This window comes from Pinus tabuliformis, chromosome 9 (assembly GCF_031772625.1).
Source record: "Pinus tabuliformis cultivar Carrire ecotype Pingquan chromosome 9, CPIR1, whole genome shotgun sequence".
Classification (NCBI taxonomy): domain Eukaryota; kingdom Viridiplantae; phylum Streptophyta; class Pinopsida; order Pinales; family Pinaceae; genus Pinus; species Pinus tabuliformis.
Genome location: NC_142307.1, coordinates 2,003,084,065 through 2,003,090,692, shown reverse-complemented (window position 1 = coordinate 2,003,090,692; position 6,628 = coordinate 2,003,084,065).

Sequence of the window (6,628 nt, the reverse complement as noted above, 5' to 3'; positions counted from 1 at the left end):
ATTACATTGATGGCTCATATAAAAAGGAAAATAATTACATCTTAATATTTTGATTAAGTTAAATAAAGATTAGGTTGATGATTTATTAAAAAAAATATACATCTTAATATTAATATTAGGTTAAAACGGAATGAAATTAAATAGATTATATTAACTAAATAATTTTAAGATTATATTATTTCTTATTTTGTTTTATTTTTATTGTTTTTTTCTTTTAAAAATGGTTACATCTTAATATTAAGTTAAATAAAGATTACATTGATGGCTCATATAAAAAAAATTTACATCTTAATATTAATATTAATTTATATTAACTAAATACTTTTAAAATTATATTAATTTTTATTTTTATTATTTTTTCTTTTAATCTTTCTTATACTTTTGAGCTCACTATTTTATGCTCATTTATCTCTCCCTTGCTCTCGACAATTAATATGCTCTAATCAGGGGTCTTGTTTTGAACTGAGGTTCTCTCTGTTGGCATTTTGGCACAGGTGTGGCGCTACGGTACATGTGTTGTCCTTGATGGCAACTCTCTTTGATGACAGATCTCAGTCCAAACTACAAGAATGAAGAGAAATTTCATATACGCAGGTTCATTAAGCCCAAGATGCATATACACGCTGGTACGCTATATACTAAGTCGCGGATACGCAGGCTTGCTATATACGAAGCCGCATATACACGCAGTTTCATGAACATAAAAGAGTGTACATGTCGAGAAGCTTCCCTTTGGTCCGTGGTAGTTAGTCCTCGGTACTTGAGCCTATGTTTTTGGACCAAGGTATCTCGACAGTCATGTTGATCCTGAGTTTTGAAGTTGATGGTATTGTATTACTATGGTTTTGGCCCGTGGTATTGAGGAGGGCCTAATGCTATATAAGGAGAAGAAGATCATTAGGCTATGGCAATCGAAAAAGTCTTGAATATCTAATGAAGAAAGAGATCTAGTATGCAGGTTCTGGGTTGATGATACATTGCTTGATCTGAGCTAAGGAGAGATCACATCGGTTGATGGAAGGATAGATCGGGATCAAATTGTTTGAAATGAACTATCGGTATATGGTTGACTACGCATATTTTTAGATCTGCATACTGACGCAATGTTATGTTCTGAGTATGACTGATGACTGGTACAACTACAAGTTATGAGAAATTATTTTTAGATCTGTACGCAGGTTGGCTTCGGTAAACGCGCGTGTATACGCGGGTTTATTTCATTGAAGTAGCATATATCTTTTGAAGCTTAATTTTTGGGTTGCAGTTGGGTCTGTCTGTTATTGCAAGGTTCTGTAGTCTGCTCTGTGTTCTAGTGACTGGGTGTTGACAGGGTTTCAGTGGTTCAGTGATTCAAAGTTTGATGATTCTAGTATTGGTTGTTTTGTGCTATGAAAAGTGAATGAATCGTGGTCTTCAGATTGAAATGTTGTGCTTCAGGAGTATCCAGTCTGAAAATTGATGAAAAGTGGTACCTGAAGGAAAGAAGATTGTAAGCCAGCACCTACGTACTAGTATCTTAGATAGTACAAGAGAAAAGGGGGTTAGAGCTCCCTTCCAAGAGAGTTTGGAAAACGAGAGAAGGTTGTAGCCTTCTGCAGGTTGCAGCCCGCGTACTGGTATAAGGCTGCACCAGTACAAAAGATTGTAAACTGAAGTTTCTTATCAAAGAAAGATAGAGACGACTTGCAACAGGTGGTTTTCACCCACATTGGGTTTCCACCTTATATCATGGTGTTCATGTGTGTGGTTTTTGTGTGATGATTTGTTCTGCACCTGTTTACTTTTAATATGGTTAATAATGTCATGATGCATTTACTGAAGATAAACTAACTGAATCATAAGATTTCTGGTTATACACTGGTTGCTTTAGACACAGTAGCGTGTACACGCTGGTTCACTTAACTGAAGTAGCGTATATGTTTCTGAGTATTTAAAAAGTTTTATTGATCTGATAATACTGATTCACCCCCCCCCCCCCTCTCAGTATTATTTCCAATAATTGGTATCAGAGCAGGTCCTTCAGAGAAGCTTGATCGCTTGAAGGTAGATCGTTCATCATGAGCAACTACGAGAGAGAAGCATCAATCAGGCCACCGGTTTTTGATGGGACAAACTTCAATTATTGGAAGGTAAGAGTTACTGCTTATCTTCAATCTCTTGGTACAGAAGTTTGGGACACCGTAGAGACAGGCTATGCTTTTCATTCAGCTACTCCTACAGATGCAACCAAGAAAAAGAAGTATGAAACAAATGCAAAAGCAGTCAGTACCCTATTAGGATGTATATCCCAATCGGAATTCATGAAGGTAATGCACTATAAATCCGCAAAAGAAATATGGGACAAAATTGTCACGAGCTATGAAGGAGACGAACAGGTAAAGCGTGTTAAACTTCAAACTCTCAGGATTAAGTATGAGACTCTTAGAATGTATAATGATGAAAGTGTGGCTAACTATTTCCTTAAGGTAGATGAGATTGTTAATTGCATGAAAAACTTGGGTGAAGAAATAAAAGAGGCTATTGTGGTTGAAAAGGTTCTAAGATCATTGTCCCCCAAATTTCAATCTAAAGTGTCTGCAATAGAAGAAAAAGAAAATCTACGAATTCTTACTATGTCTCAGCTTCACGGAATTCTAACTGCTTATGAAATGAGAAAAGGAGGTCCATCAGACAGAAGAGAAGCTGCTTTCAAGGCTTCGGGCAAAGAAGATTATTATGAAGCAAGTCACGTGCCAAAAGATGAAGAAGAAGAATCAAATTTTGTCAGAAATCTTCAAAGGGGTTCTGGAAGGTTCAGAGGTAAGTTACCTTTTAAATGCTTTGCTTGTGGAAGAGTAGGTCATTATGCTGCCAAATGTCCTCACAAAGATAAGAATGACAAGGGAAAGGAACCTGTTAAATGGAACAAGAAACAAAATGAAAAGAAGAAAAGCTATTACACTCATGAAGATAGTGATGGTCTTTCAAATAGTGACGAAGATGAACAGGGTTATAGATATAAAATTTTAATGGCTTTTGAAGATGATGACTACATGGATGCTATAGATGTAGAAGGCTTTTATGAAGAAATGAATAATCTCAAAGTTTGCTTAGAAGAGAAAAGTGCTATTATTGATTCTCTACAATGTCAACTGGCAGAAAAGGAAAAACATCTTGAAAAATTGGAATGTGAGATTGTTTGTCTTAGAAAGGAGATTGAGAAAAAAAAGCAATTAATCTTAAATTTGTTAAAGGATCTGAAACCTTGGATGAGATAATCAATGTGTAGCGTTCTCCTCTGATCAAGACAGGTCTGGGATATAATGGAGAAACATCTCAAGCTTCTACCTCTAAAAGTTATCTTGATGCAGCGAGGAGGAGCGAACAAAGACCAAATAAAAGTCATCAGGTGAATCAGGGACAATTTACCTCAAGAAAAAATAAATACTATCAAGAAGTTCGGGGACAAGCGGCCTTAAGGACAAACAGAAGCTACAATCAGCCACAGGTAAAATCTTCCCAATTTGCCGCAAGAATGGATGTCAATAGAAGCTACAATCAATTGGATGATAGATCTGATTATCGAAGAAATTTCTTTAATGGCCAATGATTTTCTTGCCATAACTTCGGTCACAAAGCATCTCAATGTGTTGCCTACAAGACAATCATGACTAGAGAAGCTCAAAAACAAAGAAGTATGACTGGAACCATGAAAAGGACTTATAACAACTTTTCGGTTCTTGAAAATGAAGTTGAATGCTCTATTTGTAATAACTTTGGTCATGAAGACTCTGAATGCAGGAGCAGGTTCTGGAAGACAACTCAGAAGGAACAAACCTCAAATGTCAGAACATGGAGAATAAAGGGACCGCAACCAGAAAGATGTGGGATAGCCTTTTATGCAGAAGGTCAAGAAAGTCTATGGTACATTGACAGCAGATGTTCGAAGCATATGACAGGGGACAAAGAAAAACTTGAATCATATACCGCATTAGAAAAGGGAAAGAAAGTTTCTTTTGGAAACGATATCTCTGCAGCCATAAAAGGAAAAGGCGTTGCTCTATTGAAAGAGAAGGTCAAAGCTGGAAATGTTCTGTATGTTGATGGATTGAAGCATAATCTTCTGAGTGTCAGTCAGATGTGCGATCAAGGAACAGAGGTAATATTTAGATCAAATGGATGTTGTGTTCGTGATCTTGATACAGGTGAAACAGTGATCAAAGGAAGAAGGACTCCAAATAATCTATACATATTTGAAGAAAGACAACAACAATGTTATTTGAGCAAGAATGATGAACACTGGCTATGGCATCGGAGGTTGGGGCATCTAAGCTTTCCACAAATAAGGAAAGCATGCAAATATCAGGCAGTTCGTGATCTTCTAGATATCAAAATTCCATACAACACCATATGCAAATCATGTCAGTTTGGGAAGCAAACCAGAACTAATTTTCCTGAGAAGGAAGGATCAGCTAGCATGCCTCTTGAGCTAGTACATACAGATACATGTGGTCCTTTTAGAAAAAGAACACCTCGAGGAGAAGAATATTTGATATTATTCATTGACGATTTCTCCAGGTTTGTCTGGTTAGGACTTATGAAGCACAAATATGAAGCATTCGAAAAATTCAAAGCCTTGGCTGAAAATGAATCAGGACACAAGATTAAGTGCCTCAGATCTGACAGAGGTGGGGAGTTTACCTCAAATGAATTTTTCGATTTCTGTGAAGAACATGTGATAAGAAGATAATTCTCTACAGCTAGAACTCATCAGCAAAATGGAGTTGTGGAAAGAATGAACAAAACAATCCAACAAATGGCTCGTGCTATGCTTGATGAATCAGGTACTCCCGCAACTTTATGGGGTGAAGCTGCACATGATGCGGTTATTATTCTCAACAAAACAAATGTCCGAGTAAACAGAACTCAAACTCCTCATGAGCTCTGGTGTGGTAAGACTCCTTCGGTGAAGCACTTCAAAATCTTTGGAAGAAAATGTTATATTAAGAATACTGATGAGCAACTTGGAAAACTTGAACCAAGAGCAGACGAAGGCATTCTTCTTGGTTATTCTCCACATAGCAAAGCATACAAGTGCTACAATAAAAGACTTGGCAGAATTGTTGACAACATTGATGTTGTGGTTGATGAGAAGGGATACATTCCTAGGCAAGTTCATCATGAAGACATCGAAGAAGATGAAGGCTACCCTCAAAGACAGAATGATGAAGAAGAACCTCAAGAAGAAGAAGAACCTCAAGAAGAACCAGAGGAACAGACAAGAATAGAAGAGAAGACTCCATCCAGATATGTCCAGAAGAATCATCCAGAATCTCAGATTGTGGGACAGAAAGAAGCAGGAGTACAAACAAGAAGAACAATTGCAGAAGCTTCAAGCTATTTGGCATTACTCTCTTCCACTGAACCACAAAATGTGAAAGAGGCATGCAAAGATGAATGTTGGGTCAAAGCAATGGATGAAGAACTTGAGCAGATCGAAAAGAACAACACTTGGGAATTGGTTCCTAGACCAAAAGATAAGAATGTCATAGGGACAAAATGGGTCTTCAAAAATAAATTGAATGAAAATGGAGAAGTAATTAGAAACAAGGCCAGACTTGTTTGTAAAGGGTATGCACAGTAAGAAGGAATAGATTTTGAAGAGACCTTTGCTCCTGTTGCAAGACTTGAGGCCATTCGAATGTTCCTTGCTCTCTCAAGTTTTCAAAACTTCAAGGTATTTCAAATGGACGTGAAATCAGCCTTTCTGAATGGAGACTTAGAAGAAGAAGTATACATTGAGCAGCCAGATGGTTTCATTCTTGGGAATGATCCAAACCTTGTATGCAGATTGAAAAAGGCTCTCTATGGTCTCAAACAAGCTCCAAGGGCTTGGTACTATCGGTTGGAAAAATATCTTCACCAACAAGGCTTTTCAAAAGGATCAGCAGATAGCAATCTCTATATGAAAGTTGAAAATAACAAATTGCTAATACTTGTTGTGTATGTAGATGATATTATATTTGGCAGCAATGAAGAGGCTACGAGTCAAAACTTTGCCTTGGTTATGCAGAAAGAATTTGAAATGTCATTACTTGGAGAATTGACATACTTTCTTGGATTGCAAATCCAACAAAATGAAGGAGGTATTTTCTTGTCTCAAACCAAGTACCTCAAGCAGATCTTGAAGAAGTATGGCATGGAAGATTCAAAGCCAGTATGTACTCCCATGGTTACAGGATGCAGCCTAAGTACAAATGATGAATCAGCAACAGTTCATCAACCAACTTATAGATCCACTATTGGGAGTTTGCTTTATTTGACAGGTACCTGACCAGACATTATGCATGCAGTAGGAATTGTTGGAAGATTTCAAGCCAACCCAAAGGAAACTCATCTTCAGGCAGTCAAAAGAATCTTCAAGTATCTTCAAGGGACTCAAAACTATGGCCTATGGTATCCTAGAGATACAGATCTCACTCTTCATGCTTACACAGATGCAGATTGGGCCGGAAGTGTGGATGACAGGAAAAGCACAAGTGGTGGTGCATTCTTCATGGGTTCCAGATTAGTATCTTGGTTCAGCAAGAAACAGAGTTCGATTGCTTTATCTACAGCTGAAGCAGAATATGTGGCTGCGGCATCTTGT